At 41.5% G+C, this 17,119-nt stretch overlaps 1 protein-coding gene across 1 annotated transcript in view; it reads left to right on the forward strand.

Annotated features, from left to right (window-relative positions):
* Window positions 1-17,119, forward strand: part of LHFPL3 (LHFPL tetraspan subfamily member 3) — a 589,331-nt gene that overhangs the window by 454,384 nt on the left and 117,828 nt on the right. The window lies entirely within an intron of this gene.

The following is a 17,119-nucleotide window of genomic DNA, read 5'->3' on the forward strand; positions in this document are numbered from 1 at the left end:
TCATTAATCAACCCTGTCCCTCATCCACCTGAGCCAGAAGGAAGTCTCAGAATTCTCCTCAGCATCAATTCCAGACAGCCACTACCAAATAATCTGAAACAAAACCAGAAATGAAATGTATTTTCTATTGCCCCTGTGAGTTCCTTCTCTGTTATCTTTGTTAACACTGCTGTCTTCCCAGGATGATCTCTCCTCACCCTCCTGACCTGCATCTTCTGACTCACCTGGCCCTGACCTTCCTCCACTAGAATGTAAGTTTCTTAAGTGCAAGAATCTTCCTTCTGTTCATTGATGAACTCTCAAGTCCCAAGAACAATGCCTGGCACAGGGTTGGAGCTCTGCAAATACTGATTTAATCAATCAATCTTTGCTTGTTCACACTTTTCAGGGGCAGCTCACACATAACCTCTGTAATGAGCTGTTCTCAGCCCTTCAACCTGAGATACTTGAAAATTTTTTTCAAATTAGTGTTTTCATCCTCTTTGGATAAATTCTGAGAAGTGGAATTGCTGGATCATATGGTAGATCTATTTTTAATTTTTTAGAAACCTCCGTAATGTTTTCCATAGTGGTTGCAACAATTTACATTTCCACCAACACTGTAAAAGGGTTCCCTTTCCTCCATATCCTTGCTAACACTTGCTATTTCTGGTCTTTTTGATCAAAGCCATTCTTGACAAGGGTGAGATAATAGCTCATTGTTGTCTTTATTTGCTTTTTCATGATGACTACTGATGATTACTGATTATATCTTCATATGCTTGTTGACCATCTGTATATCTTATTTGGAAAAATGTCTGTTCAGGTCTTATGACAATTTTTTAAATTATTTATTTTAATTGGAGGGTAATCACTCTGATGACTTTAAAATCAAGTTGTTTGAGGTTTCACTGTTGAGTTATATGAGTTCTTTATATATAAAGTAGTAGTAATAGTAGTGCTCAGTCATGTCTGACTCCATGGACTGCAACTCACCAGGCTTCTCTATCTATGGAGTTTTCCAGACAAGAACACTGGAGTGAGTTGCTATTTCCTACTCCAGGGGATCTTCTCTACCCAGGGGTTGAACCCATGTCTCCACTGGCAGGTGGATCTTTATCACTGAGCCACCAAGAAAGCCCTCTTTATACATATAGATATGATATTAGCCCCGTATTAGATATATAATTTGAAGATATTTTCTCCCACTCATTAGGCTGCCTTTTCATTTTGTTGATGGTTTCTTTTACTGTGCAGAAGCTTTTTAGTTTGATGTAGTCCCACGTGCTTATTTCTACTTTCATCGCCAAATTAAAAAAAAAAAAAAAAAAAAATCACCAAGACCAATGTCAAGGAACTTACTGCCTGTGTTTTCTTCAAGAAGTTTTATAGTTTCACTTTCTACATCCAATATTTAATCCACTTAAAATTAATTATTGTATATGGTGTAAGATATTGATCCAATTTCATTCTTTAGCATGTGGCTATCTAGTTTTCCCAACACCATTTATTGAAGAGTATGTCCTTTCCCCATTGCATACTCTTGACTCCTTTGTCATAAATCATATATGAGTGGACTTTTTCTGGACTCTCAATTTTATTCCATTGATCTATGTATCTGTTTTATGCAAATGTCTTACTGTTTTGATTACTGTAGCTTTGTAACATAGCTTGTAATCAGGGAGCATGATGCCTCTGACTTTGTTCTTCTTTCTCAAAATTGCTTTGTCTGTTTGTGTTCTTTTGTGGCTCCACACAAATTTCAGATTGTTCTGTTTCTGTGAAAATTTTCATAGGGATTGCATTTAATCTATAGATTGCTTTGTGTAGTATGGACATTTCAACAGTATTAATTCTTCTACTCCTTGAGCACATAATATCTTTCCATTTATTTGTGTAGTGTTTCTCTTATTAATGTCTCACAGTTTTCACTGTATAAAACTTTCACTTCTGTGGTTAAATTTATTCCGAGATATTTTATTCTTTTTGACGCAATTGTAAATTAGATTATTTTCTTAATTTCTCTTTCTGATAGTTCATTACTAGTGTATTGAAATGTAACAGATTTTTACATATTAATTTTATATCTTGCAACTTTACTAAATGTATTTATTTGTTCTAATAGGGTTTTGGTGGAGTATTTAGGGTTTTCTATTAATATATATCATATCATCTCATACGCAGTGACAGTTTTGCTTCTTCCTTTTCAATTTGGATGCCTTGTAGTTCTTTTTCTTGTCTAATTGCTCTGGCTAGGACTTCAAATATTTTGTTGAATAAAAGTGGCAAGAGTGGGCATCCTTGTCTTATTCCTGATCTTAGAGGGAAAGCTTTTGCCTTTGCACCATTGAGTAGGATGTTAGCTATGTGCTTGTCATATATGACTTTTATTATGCTGAGTTATGATCCCTCTATACCCACTTTGTTGAGAGTTTTTAATCATAAGTAGATATTGAATTCTGTCAAGTGTTTTTTCTGCATCTCTTGATATGGTCATAGAATTTTTATCCATTATTTTGTTAATGTATCACAGTGATTGATTTGTGGATGTTGAGCCATCCTTGCAACTCTAGAATAAATTCCACTTGATCATGATGTGTGATCCTTTTAATGTAATGTTAAACTTGGCTTGCTAATATTTAGTTGAGAATTTTTACATCTGTATTTATCCCAGATATTTGCCTTTAATTTTCTTTTCTTATGCACCCTTGAATGGTTGTGGTATCAGGGTAACACTGACCTTGTAAAAGTCTGAAAGTGCTTCCTCCTTTTCTATTTTTTGGAATTGTTTGATTAGAATTAGTATTAATTCTTCTTTGATCCTTTGGTAGAATTCACTAGTAAGGCTATCTGCCATGGACTTAATGTTTGTTAGGAAGTTCCTTAATTTTAGTTTTGATTTTTATTAGTTTCTATTTTGTCTTATTTTTTTTTTAATATCCTAAAATGACAACTTCCTTGCTGGCCAATCATTTAAGGCTAAAAATAACTACTTATATTCATGGTACTTCCACGTCTATTATTATTATTATCTCATCTCAGAGGGATAGAGTGAATTTTTTTTTACCTCCATTTGACATATGAAAAAAAATGAGGCGTGAAAAAGGAAACTGGCTTGCCAAAAATCAATCAATTATTAATGACACACTGGCTATTAGAACCCAATTCTTTTAACCCTAAATCCTGTACTCCCTCTGCTCAAACTTAATGCCCTTTGTGTGAGCTATCTCACACTCTGCAGTTCTAGGGCATGCAGACAGGAGAGCTCAGACAGCACTCAGACTGTTTCCTTGCACCAGTCCTACAAGGACATTGAAACCCATACAGTAATATGAATTCCTATTTTGATGCCACCTCAGCTCACTTTTCACAGAAAAGGGCAGACTGTGCTACACTGCACTGTGCCCTGCAAAGTGAACAGAAACATCATGCAGAGATAAAATAGAAAGCAAAAATCTCGTTTTCTTGCTGCCTTAAGGTAGAGAAGAAAGCATCCTTGAGGCTTCTCCTTCCAAGAGTGGGTTCATGTCCAGAATATAAATGACAGCCTCCTTCCTGAGACGGTTCCTCCTCTCAAGGCAGGCACGTCACAGGTTCAGTGGGTAAGACACGTGACTCAGGTTTCTGTCCCGCAATCAGATACATTTTTAACTCAAGTTTTGTGCAGTTTGGCTAATATTAACTTTATTGGGTAATTACCTTATTCAGAATGCTGTTAACAGCACTGTCGACAAGAATGTCAGCTTGCTATGAAAGATGTGCTTGCTGACAGCAACACAAAGCAAAGCTGAGGCAGGTATTTCTTTCAACCTATTTATAAAATTTTATGAGTAAGTCATTTTCTCCCTTGTGGGCTTTCCTTTCTAGTTTGCATGGGATCATAGCTGCTTGAATGTAAATGCAGCTTCCCAGTCTCCCTGTCACCCACACCAGCTGTCTCTGAGCCAGAAAGAGCCTCTGTGGGGGTGAGGGTGGGGGGGCTCTCACTCACTCAAAGACTGACAGGGCAGGGAGGGGCTACTGGCTTGGTTTCATCCATCATCCCAGCGAGCTAGCCACAGATAGGTGGGGTGCCGCTGGAGGAGAGCCAGGATGGACTCTGCCCCTAAATGGAGGGAGGACATTCCAAGCTGGGTTATGGTCAGCCCTGATTCTCCATATTCATGGTAGGGAAGTCACGGCCCCGTCAGCAGTGTCGACAAGGCTGTCATGATTAGCATGAGGCCATCAGGATTCTCCACAGCAGAACAAAAGTGCTCTCTAGTTAGTTAAGTTGGAGAAATATCGTACATGCTTTATGCCCCTCTCAGAGAATCACAGAGCACAGCAACATCCAGAAGACTCTGAAAAGTGTCCCCTTTATTATAGTTTGTATTGTGTGTCTTGTCCCCACAACCATATTCACATGTTGAAGTCCTCACCCCCAGTACCTCAGAGTGTGAATTGATCCAGAAATAGGGCCCTTGTAGATATAATTGTTGAGATGAGGTCACACTGGAGTAGGGTGGGCCTCTGATTCAGTCCTTGTGAAATAGGACATTTGAACACAGACCCCCACACAGGGAGAACACCTTATAACCATGGAGGCAGAGAGCAGAATGACGCTTCTACCAGCCAAGGAAGGCTGAAGATGGCCAGCAAACTCCTGGAAGCCGGCGAGAGGCCTAGAGCAGATTCCCCCTCACAGCCTTGGAAGGAGCCAACCCTGTGGACACCTTTCTTTGGACCACTAGCCTCCAGAACTGTGAGGCAAAACATTTCTGTTGTTTTAAGGGAGTGATAACTTTGTGAAGGGAGCCCTAGCAAACTAATACAGAAGGCAAGCAAACTTCCCTGCAGTCACACAGCTATTAGTAGTTAACAGTAAAGCCAGAAAGAGAAGTCAGCCTCTTTGCCTCCAGATCAGGACTGCATCCACACATAACTCTAAACATGCTCAATGTCACTTCTCAGCTTCAGATCCCTTTTGGAATGTGGCAAAGAACTAGAAATGGAAAGAAAGAACGGTGACAGAAAGAAAGGAGGAAAGAAAGGAAGAAAGCAATGCTGCTTCTTTGATCTTCTTACAGGACTCTCATTCATAAAAATTAAAATAATATTGGTAGTAGAAGCTGAACTTGTTGAACTTGCTATGTGCCAGCTATGATTCTAAGCACTTTACATCATTACCCAACCCCAACTTTGAGTTAGATACTGCTGTTTGCCCTATTGTACAAATAAAGGAATTAATGCAAAAGATTGTTAGATAACTTGTTCAGTGTCACTCAGCTAATAAGCAATGAAGCCAGAATTTGGTCCCAGTCAGTCAGTCTCCAGAGCCCAGTTCCAGCCACTTTACTGTTCACTTCTGTACCTTTATTCAGATAGGGTAGAAAGAGTCTTTGCAATCTGAGGTCAAATAAAACCTTTTGCTTTTCCAGGGCTTAAACCTCAGTAAAGCCTCTAAGCAAATGCCCATCACTAGGCCCTAATGTTTTTCCAGAATGTGGGCTTTGTTGACAAAGAGTGCTTTGATTACTTATATTCTGGGCTTTGAGATATGTTTTGTTTTATTCAAAAACTTTTGTGCATTCATTTCTTTCTGATCATGCTCTTTAATGGAGTTTTGCTCTGAGGATCTCTGTTTGCAGTACAAGGAGCTTGCTGGATTAAAGACCTCATTCAGGAGGCAAAATAGGTGAGTCTTAGCATCTTTATGTATTAGTGCAGAACTGTACTGTAAAATTTCCACTTGCCCTACCTCTTTGATGCAAACGCTGAGATGTCAGCACTGGTGTTACAGTTACAGCACATCACTGGGCTTTTCTGGGGCAGGTTCAGTTTCAAGGATCCTGCCACATTGTCAGTGCACATGTCAAAGGTTGGATCACACCAAAGCTCAAAACCAGGATAACCAAAATATGATGTTTTTTAGGCAATTAAATACAGCTACCAATTTTTTATGGGTTATTAACCTCCAAGGAAGCCTCAGCTCTACTTTTGTATCCAAATACCAACATTCTTTTGTACAATTTTTTTTTTTATTTGCCTGCCAGGTGTGTGAGAATGAGGGGCCAGGTAGAGAAAAGTTACAACGATTAAAGAAATTGTTTGTAGGAATTTAAAATACCCTTTCCTGCCAGACTGAAAAATGTGATTTAAAACCTCAAAGGTTTTTTGCTTGCCCCGAAGCAAGCAGTAACTGTAATAATTTAACTGGAACCTTTTATCACTTTAGTCATTAACTTTAAAAATGCAAATCTTCTGAATGTAACCAACAACTAACAATCTTTTTTCTTGGCTAAAAGGCTTATTCTTCAGGGTTTCTTCTTCTAGATTCTCTGAACTGTCTTTCCCGTCTTTTTTTTCTCAGCTTACCAGAATATGAAAAAATGCATGTTTACATTTTTCTTAAATCTTCATTTTCCTTATGTACTCTCAAATGCATATGATTTGTATCAGAATCTTAGAATGCATTGTTGAGAAGAAAAGAAGGAAAATATAATTCAAAAAATAGCCTCTGTCCATATTTCCTAGTGCAGGGTGAAGGTATAGACTGGTTAGTACCCGACTAAAGCCAAAGAGGTATATAAATCCAGTGGATATAGCTCTAAAGGCATTCCTGAGAACATCAAGGCTTCATCATGGTGGACATGATACATATAAAGCACTAGAAGGGAAGTCATCTCTGTGAGTCCAGAGTCACCCAGGCTACAACTGTAACTCTATGCCTATACTGATAAGAAAAGTATATTTGGAAATATGACACTTTAGCCTATTGCCATGTCTATAATGTCAAATAGAGCAAATTTTAAAAATTCACACTCCATATGCATGCTACCAAGCTACCTATGTGTCTCCCTGCTCCCACTGACAAGTCAGCCCTCTTTCCCCGCTTCCTCCCAAGCTCAGACAGCCTGTGTCTGAAAGGCCCTGAAGTCTAGTTCAAGCACAGGAGCCCCCATACCTGCTCCCTCTTTTTCTCAGGTCAGTGTAAACCAGTGGTTCTCACCTAGCAGTACACACCAAAACCACCTTCTAAGCCTTCTGCTCCACTGGGCCTCACCCCGAAGTTTCTGACTTGGAAGGTCTGAGGTGGGGCCAAGGATGTACATTTCTAACAAGCTCATAGGTCATATGATCTACGGGTCCTGGGTCCACACTTGGAGAATCTGTGGTCTTAATCCAACAAGAAATAGCTTTTTTAACATCCCAAATGCAGTTAGATGCTGCATTTTCATTGAGAATTTCCCTTGTGTTTGGTTTCTTATTTTATAGCATGTAGAACTATGAAGATCACATTGGATGGGTGGGCTGCCAGACTGAAGGGCAACTAATCCCACATTGTAAAAATCTGTGACAGGTTTTTATAACAAAGGGAACAAACATATCTACTTGTGTATGAACACCCCTCACTCCTGATTCAGCTGCAAAAAGCTCCATTTGAGAAATAAAATGATGCTTAATTTAGTGAACTGTGTCCTGAGACCACCTTGCTGAAAAAGAGCATTATGTTCCAACATCATCCAGAGGGCACTGCTGTCTGATTCTGAGTACCATGACCTCTAGAAGTCTCAAGTTGTCTGGGCCAAAGGAAAGAGATGCAGAGTGAAATATAGCCCCACAGACTTCTGGTGTGGCCTTAGGAGAAAGAAGCCACCTCCCTTGTTATTATTTTCTGCCTTGAAGGAACAGTGTTCCATGTATGATTTTTAATGGATCTCTGCACATTCTTTGGTGTCTCAGTCGGTAAAGAATTTGCCTGCAGTGCAGTAGACCTAGGTTCAGCCCCTGAATCAGGAAGATCCCCTAGAGAAGAGAATGGCTACCCACTCCAGTGTTCTTGCCTGGGAAATCCCATGGACAGAGGAGCCTGGGGGGCTGCAGTCCATGGGGTCGCAAGAGTTGGACATGACTTAGCAACTAAACCATCACCTCTGAACATTCTTTGATATGTTTGGAGATGACCTCAGGCTTGAGCACTTGGATTTTCCTTCCAGGGGCTCCTAGAAAACAGGATTTAAGAAATAAGCAAGGAATGGCACTCTAATAAGCCCTGAAGTCCTTTAGCAGAACCCCTGTGTGGCCCATCGGTCCTGATTCTGTTGCTGCTGTGGTATCGAGTCAGGGAGTGCTACAAGCTCGGGGTCTGATGGGAATGAGGAGCCGCGAGGCTTTTCCTGAGGATACCTTCTAGTTGCTATGTTTGCAGTTTCTTATTGTCCTTTGCAGCTATTTATTCCCTTGTCCTGATCCAAACCCCCAAAGGCAACGTTCCCAGAAATCCCCAGTGCCTGATCACATCACATGTCTTATTTAATTACTCTGCAGAACCTGAGGGGACCACTGCACTGTCCTCTGTGGCTCACTGATATGCAGCTCAGTGGCTGTAGATTAACCACTTGTTCTTTCTCCTTCCCTATTTGAATGACTGAGCTGGAGGCAAAGTTGGGTCAGAAACAGCAGAAATCACTTTCTGTTGTGAAATTCCTCCCAGTGAAAAGAAAAGGGAGGATGGGTGTCCCTTGTAATTTAAATAAATCAGTTCAACAGCCTTTCTCCCCCAGATGCTTTTGGCCTGTGTAGGATTTGATGTCTAGAAAGAATCTGGCATGTATTTAATGTGTTCTCCTTGCCCAGACAGTGCTTACCCATGCTCCTTCCATAACAACCTGGGCTCAGCTTCCTGGGACTAGAACACTATCTTGGGGAAGGACTGAGAAGGAAGCAGACCAGGTTCCTATCAGGGTGGCAGAGCCAGAGGTTCTATGGCTGGAGAGATCCTAAGCCCACATACTTCTTACAATGTCCTTCATACATACTTCAAACCAGATTGACTGAGTTTAGATTTGCATAGTCGTGGGCTCTCCGTGGTCCCTCCTAGAGTCACCAGCAGCCCGACAGTACTGTGAGTAGCTCATTCTCCCACAACCTCGTGCAGAGTTGGCAACCATACCCACCTCGGGCTTGAGTGCCTTGTGCAACCATTCCCTCTCTAAGCCAAAATCAGCTGACTATTGGAATTGCTGAGTCACATGAGTTAGGGATGTATGCTTGGTGTGGGGAGAGGGCAGGCAGGAGCATACCAACCACAGACTTTACCACTTCACAAGTTTATCCAAGAGGCACTCTTGAGCTCTGTGTATTCATGTGGAAGGAACAATTATCCTCATTCCCAAGTGGAATCAAAATCCTTCACTCTGCATTTATCCAGTCTCCCAGCTGTGTGCTCCCTGCAGGAAGTCCCTGAACCCGCTACTAGCATCAGGGCATTTCCCACACACACCTCCTCCTACTTTGGCCAACACACTCCCTCTGCCCCAGGCCCCTGTCCCCTCTCACCATTACCCACCATTTCTTCCCTCTGGAGCTCCTGGATTGAGGCACCTGCAGTGCAGTGGCTGGGTGCCCCAGTTCCGGCACCACACTGCCTTAGTTAAGTCAGTCTCCAAAATATGCTCTGTCATGTGCAGCCAGTGCTAAAGCATTTTGTGTCTCAGTGTCATCTTCTCTAAAATGGGGATGATGATAACTGAGTTTCCACAGTGGGATGTCGAGAGGGTTCAATTCAATGGGATTATTTTATGTAGAGTATTTGCCGTAATGCCTAACTCAATAAATGTGAGCTATTCTTCAGGGGCCTATTCAGATGCCACTATGTCCTCTGGGAGCCCTCCTTCCCTCTTTTGTTCCCTATTCATGAGCCTTCTATAGCTATTTTCACACATACTATAATTACAGGCAGCTTCCTGTGGTAGAGCACCAAGTCTTCAGCCTGACTCCCTGGGTTCAAGATCTGGTTCTGCTGCTTATCAACTGTATGATCTCTGTGCCCTTGTTTTTTTCTTCTGTAGAATGAATAATAATAGGTCTTAACTTCATAGGGTGGTTGTGATGATAAAGTAAGTTACACACGTAAAGCATCATCAGGGCCTAGTGAGTGCCACATAAGCAAAGCCTCTAATCAGTGTGGACTCACTTATCTGTCTCTCTCATTAAAGTTGGAGCTACTTGAGGACAGGGAGATGCCTTATTGATTTTCTGTATCTTCTGTACCTAAAATATAGTTTAACAGATTATAGTCCAGACCTCCTGATCGCTAGTTTTCATTTCCTTCCTCTTTTCATTTCTCCTGGAACATGGATTCTACACAAGCTCAATAGGCATATACAGCAAGTCTGACTTGACTGCAGTTCATAGGCTTCTTATCATAACGATGTTTGATCTCTAAGAATCCATCCCTGCAGCACAGTTTCATGACTAAAATCCCTAAGTGGAATTCTTCAAAATAGTATAAATGTGTTGTTTTTATTTTTTTTCAAATTTGAAAAAAATTTATTATAATGTGCTTTAAATAGAAAATATTGAGACCCTGTAAAACGCTATAAGAAACATTTTCTAGTAGGCTATAATATTCAGGATAATTTAAACAAATTTAAAACTAAGGTAGAGCCTGTTATTTGTTACTATGGAATATAATACAATTTTTTTTTAAGGTTCTACAGAAGTAATTGGAAGAAATAATCTGGTAAGTTAGGTACTTACAGGTTATTGATTGTCAACTTTCAATTTTATTCCGTATAGTTGTCTCAAAAAATGTATGAAAAGCAGATAATTCTATTCTAAATTATTTTTTCAAATATGCATGCATGCTTAGTCACAAAATCACATCTGACTCTGCAACCCCATGGACCTGCAGCCCAGCAGGCTCCTCTGCCATAGGATTTCCCTCTGGAGTGGGTTACCATTTCGTTCTCCAGGGAAACTTGTTGTTTTTAAAGTAATCTTTAATCTATTTAATAACTTATAATGTTGCCTATAAGTGAAGGAATTTTGCAGTTTTGCAGGATCTAGTGCCCCTCTTCTTCTACAAATCTGTGTAGGTGTGGCTTCATCCTTGAGCAAAGAAATCCCACCCCACACACTGGTGGCCACTTCTTCCTGAGCAAGTGCTCAGGAAGAAGTCTACTTTTCCTTCATGGGAACCAGGACTCCCTGGATGGGAGAGAGCCATAGCAGTGTCCCAGGCAGGGGTCCCACTCAACTGTCAGAAAGACCCTGGAACCACCATAATGCCAGGGACATCTGACTTTCCACACTGTCTTCCTTTTTTTCCCCCTATGATTAAAAAAAAAAAAAAAAAAAAAACTCCCTCAACTTCCTCCCTGAATCTTCCCCCACCTCCTTGCTTCAACCAAAGTCCTGCTCTGCCCTGAGAGCCCCATTCTGAAGCTTCTGCTCATCATCCCACAGCCTTTTAAGGACACTGCCTTCCTTGATTTCGAGTGCAGATTCCAGGGCATATTCTGGCACCTCCAGGTTAAAAAAAGACACAAAAAATAAAAAAAAACTTGAGATTTATGTCACCAAGCCTCTTCTTTCCCAGTCCCTCATCATTGTAATTTACAGCCTCTCAGACCTGCATGCTTTCTGAGCATTTGAGCCCCAGTCCCAGCTTCCCCAGTCTTCCTTCCTCTTCAAGCCCTGCCACCTTCATAAAGAGCTTATCAATGATCATGCACACAAGTGTGGACTTTCAGTTCTTTGATTGCCTCTGCTTAATGCTCTTCAGTTCCTTGCCACTCCAGTCACCCACCCTAGATCCTGGACTCTGCCATTACCTCTGACCTCCAGAAAAAAAAAAAAAGCAAAAAATACCAGATATCCATTCTCTGTCCTTCAAGCTGATCAAGACCTTGATCTCTCAGGCTTGACTTTATCTGTCATCACTTGCTTTCTGACCCTCACTTCAGTTCTTTCTTTGTCAACATCTTCAAATCCTTTGCCTCAAATCCTTGTCCTTGTATAAATCCACCGAGACTCCAACTAACTGAGTCCTTTGTAGTGTGTCACTGCGGACACCTCCCTCTCAGCACTTCCTACATTCTACACTCTACAGCATTAATGTCCCCAAGTATGTCATGCCTTCTTTATCACCAAGCCTTTGGAATACTTCTACCCAGCACTCCCCTTGTTTCATCCACCCCCATGGGTGAGCACAAGCACACATGTGCACACACAGACACACAAACACTCTTTCCATCTTCACCCTCCTTCATATCTTGGCTTGAAGAGGTGATTCTTGGGACTTTCCTGGTGGTCCAGTGGGTAAGAATCTGCCTTCTAGTGCAGGGGGTACAGTTTGATCCTTGGTTGGGGAAGTAAGATCTTACAAGCCATGGGGCAACTAAGCCTGTGTGCCTCAACTATTGAGCCCATGAACCACAACAAGAGAGCTCACACACCACAACTAGAGAGAAGCCTGCACGCCGCAACAAAGAGTCTGCATGCAACAACTATTAATAAGATCTGGTGCAGCTAAATTAAAAAAAAAAAAAAAAAAGTGATTCTCAAAATGTGGCCCCAGAGTAGGCAGCAACAGCATCAACTGGTAACTTGTTAGAAATGTGAATTCTCGGGCCCCACCCTAAATGTACTGAATTAAAAATTCTAAAGATGGGGCCCAGAAATCTCTGTTTAACAATCCCCTCAGGTGATTCTAGTGTGCAGTAAAATCTGAGAAACACTGGTTTAGACAACACTTTGTCCAAGCAGCTTTCCCAAACATAACCCTCCACCTAACTCCTCGAATAGGGATCTCTTCCGTGTATTTCCACAGTCCCCTTGCTTCCTCCTGGTCACAAGGTAGTGTACTTGCCTCCTCACTTGCTAAGCCCCAGTGGGCTCTCTCTGAGCTCCCAAAGACAGGGACTATATCTTGTTTACTGCTGTTTCATAATGCCTGTCATATTAGTAGCTCAATAAAAAGTGGTGAAGCCAGAGTGCAAACCCAAATGTGCATATTGATCTTCTAGAAAGACAGACTACAAGCACCAAAAATAAGGGAGTTAATGCACTGCAGAAATTAGTAATGAGCAGCTAGGATTAGGCTTCAAGTAAATGCTTTCATCCTTGCCTAATAGAAAGGAGACACTGAGTAGGTACAGTGCCTACAAAAGACTTTAATAAAACCCCAGAGAGGAAAGATACACACTGTTGAATCAACTTAAAATCCCGAAAACAGACTACCTGACTCTAGCCCTCCAGTCAGATAAACCAAGCTCATCATCATCCTGCCTCTGCGTGGCCAGTTTCTCCATTGCTTGCATTTTAATGCACTGTGTTTACTGGAGTTTCTAAATTTTCTTTGGAAATTTGGCAGAAAAGAAGAATCTGGGTCATGCAACTGTGAAATCTAAATAAGGTATAATTAACATGTCCATCAGCTTTCACAGAAGTGATGCTAGTTTGCAAACTATTCATTAATTCTGCACAATAACAGCAACTGGGTACAATGCAGACACCAAGCTGGAGATGAGAGGCTCAGTGTAGTGCTAACCTGGAATACTATTGGTGATACCTAGGAATGAACTGCTGCTATTTTCTGCATAGAAGGATATGACTATTTAAGAATTTGGGACCCACATTATCAGAGTGGCTGTATAATTACTGACTCTCAATCCTTTTCAAGTAACTATGTGATTCACAAAATACTCCCCAAATTATGAAAAACTGTTCATGAATCAATAGGAAACTTAAAAAAATGAGCCCTTCTTGTTAGAAATATAACAACAAAATGGCTATATCTGAAAATCAGAGCAACCCGAAGTCAAGTCCCACATCTTCACTAGCTTTATGGACTACTTATTATTTCTGTATCTCCTGCAAAATGTGGTAATAATACCTCTTTATAATGTTATTTTGAGGATTATGTGAGATTATACACATATTCTCCTCAACACACAGTTAATATATAAAATAGCTCTCTTTTCTATTCTTCCCAGTCAGAATTAGAGAGGGCTATCAAAAACCAAGTAGACTATAGAAAACAGTATGGTGGTTCTTCAAAAGATTAAGACTAGAACTACTGTATGATCTAGCCACCCTGCTTCTGGGTATATATCCAAAAGAATTGAAAGCAGAGACTCCAAGAGGTATTTGCACACTTGTGTCATAGCAGCATTGTTCATCATAGCCAAGAGGTAGAAGCAACCCAAACATCCATCTACAGGTAAATGGATAAATAAAATATGGTATATACATATAGTGGAATATTATTCTTCTTTAAAAACAGAAAATCCTATCACATGCTATGACATGGATGTGCTCTTGGAGAACATTATGCTAAGAAAATAAGCCAGCCACAAAAAGATAAATACTGTACAATCCCATTTACATCAGGAATCTAAAATAATCAAACTCATAGAAGCAGGAAGTATTAGAATGTTGGTTACCAGGGGGCTTCCCTGGTGGCTCGGATGGTAAAGAATCTGCCTGAAATACAGGAGACCAGGGGTTCAATCCCTGGGTTGGAAAGATCCCCTGGAGAAGGGTATGGCAATCCACTCCAGTATTCTTGCCTGAATAATTCCATGGACGGAGGAACTACAGTCCATGACAGCGCGAAGCGGGGGCTATAGTCAATGGGGTCGCAAAGAGTCGGACACGACTGAACGACTAACACTTTTCACTTACCAGGGGTTGGGAGAGAGGGAAATGGGTAACTGTTTAAAGGGTATAGAGTTTCAGTTTTACAAGGTGAAAAAGTTCTGGAAATCCTTTGTACAGCAGTGTGAATACACTTAATATATGGAGCTGTACACTTAAATGGTTTATATGATGAATTTTAGGTTGTGTGTTTTTTAAGCACATTAAATTTTTTTAAACTTAAAAAGCAGACCTGATTCCCTCCCTTCGTTCCAGCTAAAACTGTGTGCTCCTGCTCTTGTCACCACTCCTTCTCAGCTCCCTTCGCTGCCCTCTTCTCCTCTCCCACCTACCCTCTGGTTGTTGAGGTTGTTTAGGATTCCGTCTTTGGCCATCCTCTCTGCTTGTCTCACACTCCCAAGATTTCAGCCACCCCTGTGACCTTACCAGACGCTGACATGATGATGACTATTCACTGCTCTTGCCCAAGTCTCTAAAAGAGGGCTTGGAGCTAAAGTAGGCACTCAATAAATATGTTAAGTCAGTGAGCATCTAGAGCTCTATCTCTACTCAGTGGACCCTGCCAGTTGACTGTCCCACTTGTCTGGCAAATCCAGCATATCCAGGTTTTCATTTATTTAACTTCTCCTAGGTGGCACTCAGAGAAGGCAATGGCACCCCACTCCAGTACTCTTGCCTGGAAAATCCCATGGATGGAGGAGCCTGGTAGGCTGCAGTCCATGGGGTCGCTAAGAGTCGGACACGACTGAGCGACTTCACTTTCACTTTTCCCTTTCATGCACTGGAGAAGGAAATGGCAATCCACTCCAGTATTCTTGCCTGGAGAATCCCAGGGATGGCGGAGCCTGATGGGCTGCCGTCTATGGGGTTGCACAGAGTCGGACACAACTGAAGCGACTTAGCAGCAGCAGCAGCAGCAGCAGCAGCAGGTGGCACTAATGATAAAGAACCCGCCTGCCAATGCAGGAGGTGTGAGAGACGCGGGTTCGATCCCTGCGTCAGGAAGATTCTCTGGAGGAGGGCATGGCCATCTACTCAAGTATTCTTGCCTGGAGAATCCCATGGACAGAGGATCCTGGCAGGCTACAGTCCACAGAGTCGCACAGTTAGACACAACTAAAGTGACTTAGCATGCATACAATGAAATAATGAAGCTCCTCCTTGTCATCTTGGTTAATATTGTCCATATTTTCCCAACTTTCTTTCATACTGATATCCAAACCCTGTTAATCTCAAACTAGAGATGTCTTGAGAATCTGAACACTGCTTTCCTTCCCCAGAGCCATATCATCTCTCAAGTGGACTGTGGCAGTAACTTCTTCTTTGTCTCCATTTGCTCCTCCAAGAAGTTCCTTCTGTGCAATAGTGCCAAATTTTTCTTTCTGAAGGGCATATCTCATTATGTAGCAAGGTTGGTTAGGCTTTAACCCTGTGAGCACATCCATGGACTCCTATCGCCTATGGAGTTGTTCCACAAACATTGGTTGGGCCAGTAGTGCACCTGTGTTCTGGCCCCCCCACCTGCTCTGTCAGTTTCTCCTCCCTGACCCCAGACACCCCATATTGCAGACACACCAGGCCCATCTCTTAACTCCAGGTCTGCGTCCCTCTGTGTGAACAAACTCTCCCCCACCCCCAACTTCTCTTCGTGGAAACAACTCATGCCTCATGGATATTAGGTGAACACTTATAGCGGAGCAATATGGATGAGGTATAAACAATTTCACTTTGAAAAACTTCCCCCCCTGAGCACAGTAGTCCAGCCAGCTTAGCTACTGACTACAGACTAAAATGTTTATACAAAGTTCACATACCCACAAGAAAAGATGTAGGAGCAGGGATTGGCTTACAATATTTAGAATTAAAATAATCAATGTTATCAACATCAAAGTAGTATAGTGGTTAGGAGCCAAACTTTGGTATCTTCTATAGGTAGATTGCTATTTGCTCAGTCTCCTCATCTGCCAAATAAGATTAAAAATAATACCTACCTCATAGAGTTGTCAAAGTTTGGACGAGATGATATATAAAGTGATGAACCCAATATGAGATATATGTAATGCCTAAAAAATGGCTGCTATTGTTATCAAAAACTGAACTTTCTTATTCTGCTACTTTAGCATGTGTTCTCACTAACAGACCTCATTAACATCTTTAGTACCATTACTTCCTTGTAGATAGCGGAGTAAGAGGGATTGAAATAATAGGTGCCATACTGAATAACATGATAAGATGAAGGGTCATGATCCTGGGGAAGACATGTATATGTGTGTGTAAGCAGGAGTGTGTACACTGTATGAAACTTGAACAGAAGATTTATATGCCTAACAACGTGAAAGAGATGGGAATACCAGACCACACTCAATGAAACTAAGCCATGCCATATGGGGCCACCCAAGATGTATGGGTCATGGTGGAGAGGTCTGACAGAATGTGGTCCACTGGAGAAGGCAATGGCAAACCACTTCAGTATTCTTGCCTTGAGAACCCCATGAACAGTATGAAAAGGCAAAAAGATAGGACACTGAAAGAGGAACTCCCCAAGTCAGTAGGTGCCCAATGTGCTACTGGAGATCAGTGGAGAAATAACTCCAGAAAGAATGAAGGGATGGAGCCAAAGCAAAAACAACACCCAGTTGTGAATGGGACTGGTGATAGAAGCAAGATTCAATGCTGTAAAGAGCAATATTGCATAGGAACCTGAAATGTTAGG

The sequence above is a fragment of the Giraffa tippelskirchi genome, chromosome 10, assembly GCF_054371585.1.
Source record: "Giraffa tippelskirchi isolate mGirTip1 chromosome 10, T2T-mGirTip1v1.2.pri, whole genome shotgun sequence".
In the NCBI taxonomy this organism is placed as follows: domain Eukaryota; kingdom Metazoa; phylum Chordata; class Mammalia; order Artiodactyla; family Giraffidae; genus Giraffa; species Giraffa tippelskirchi.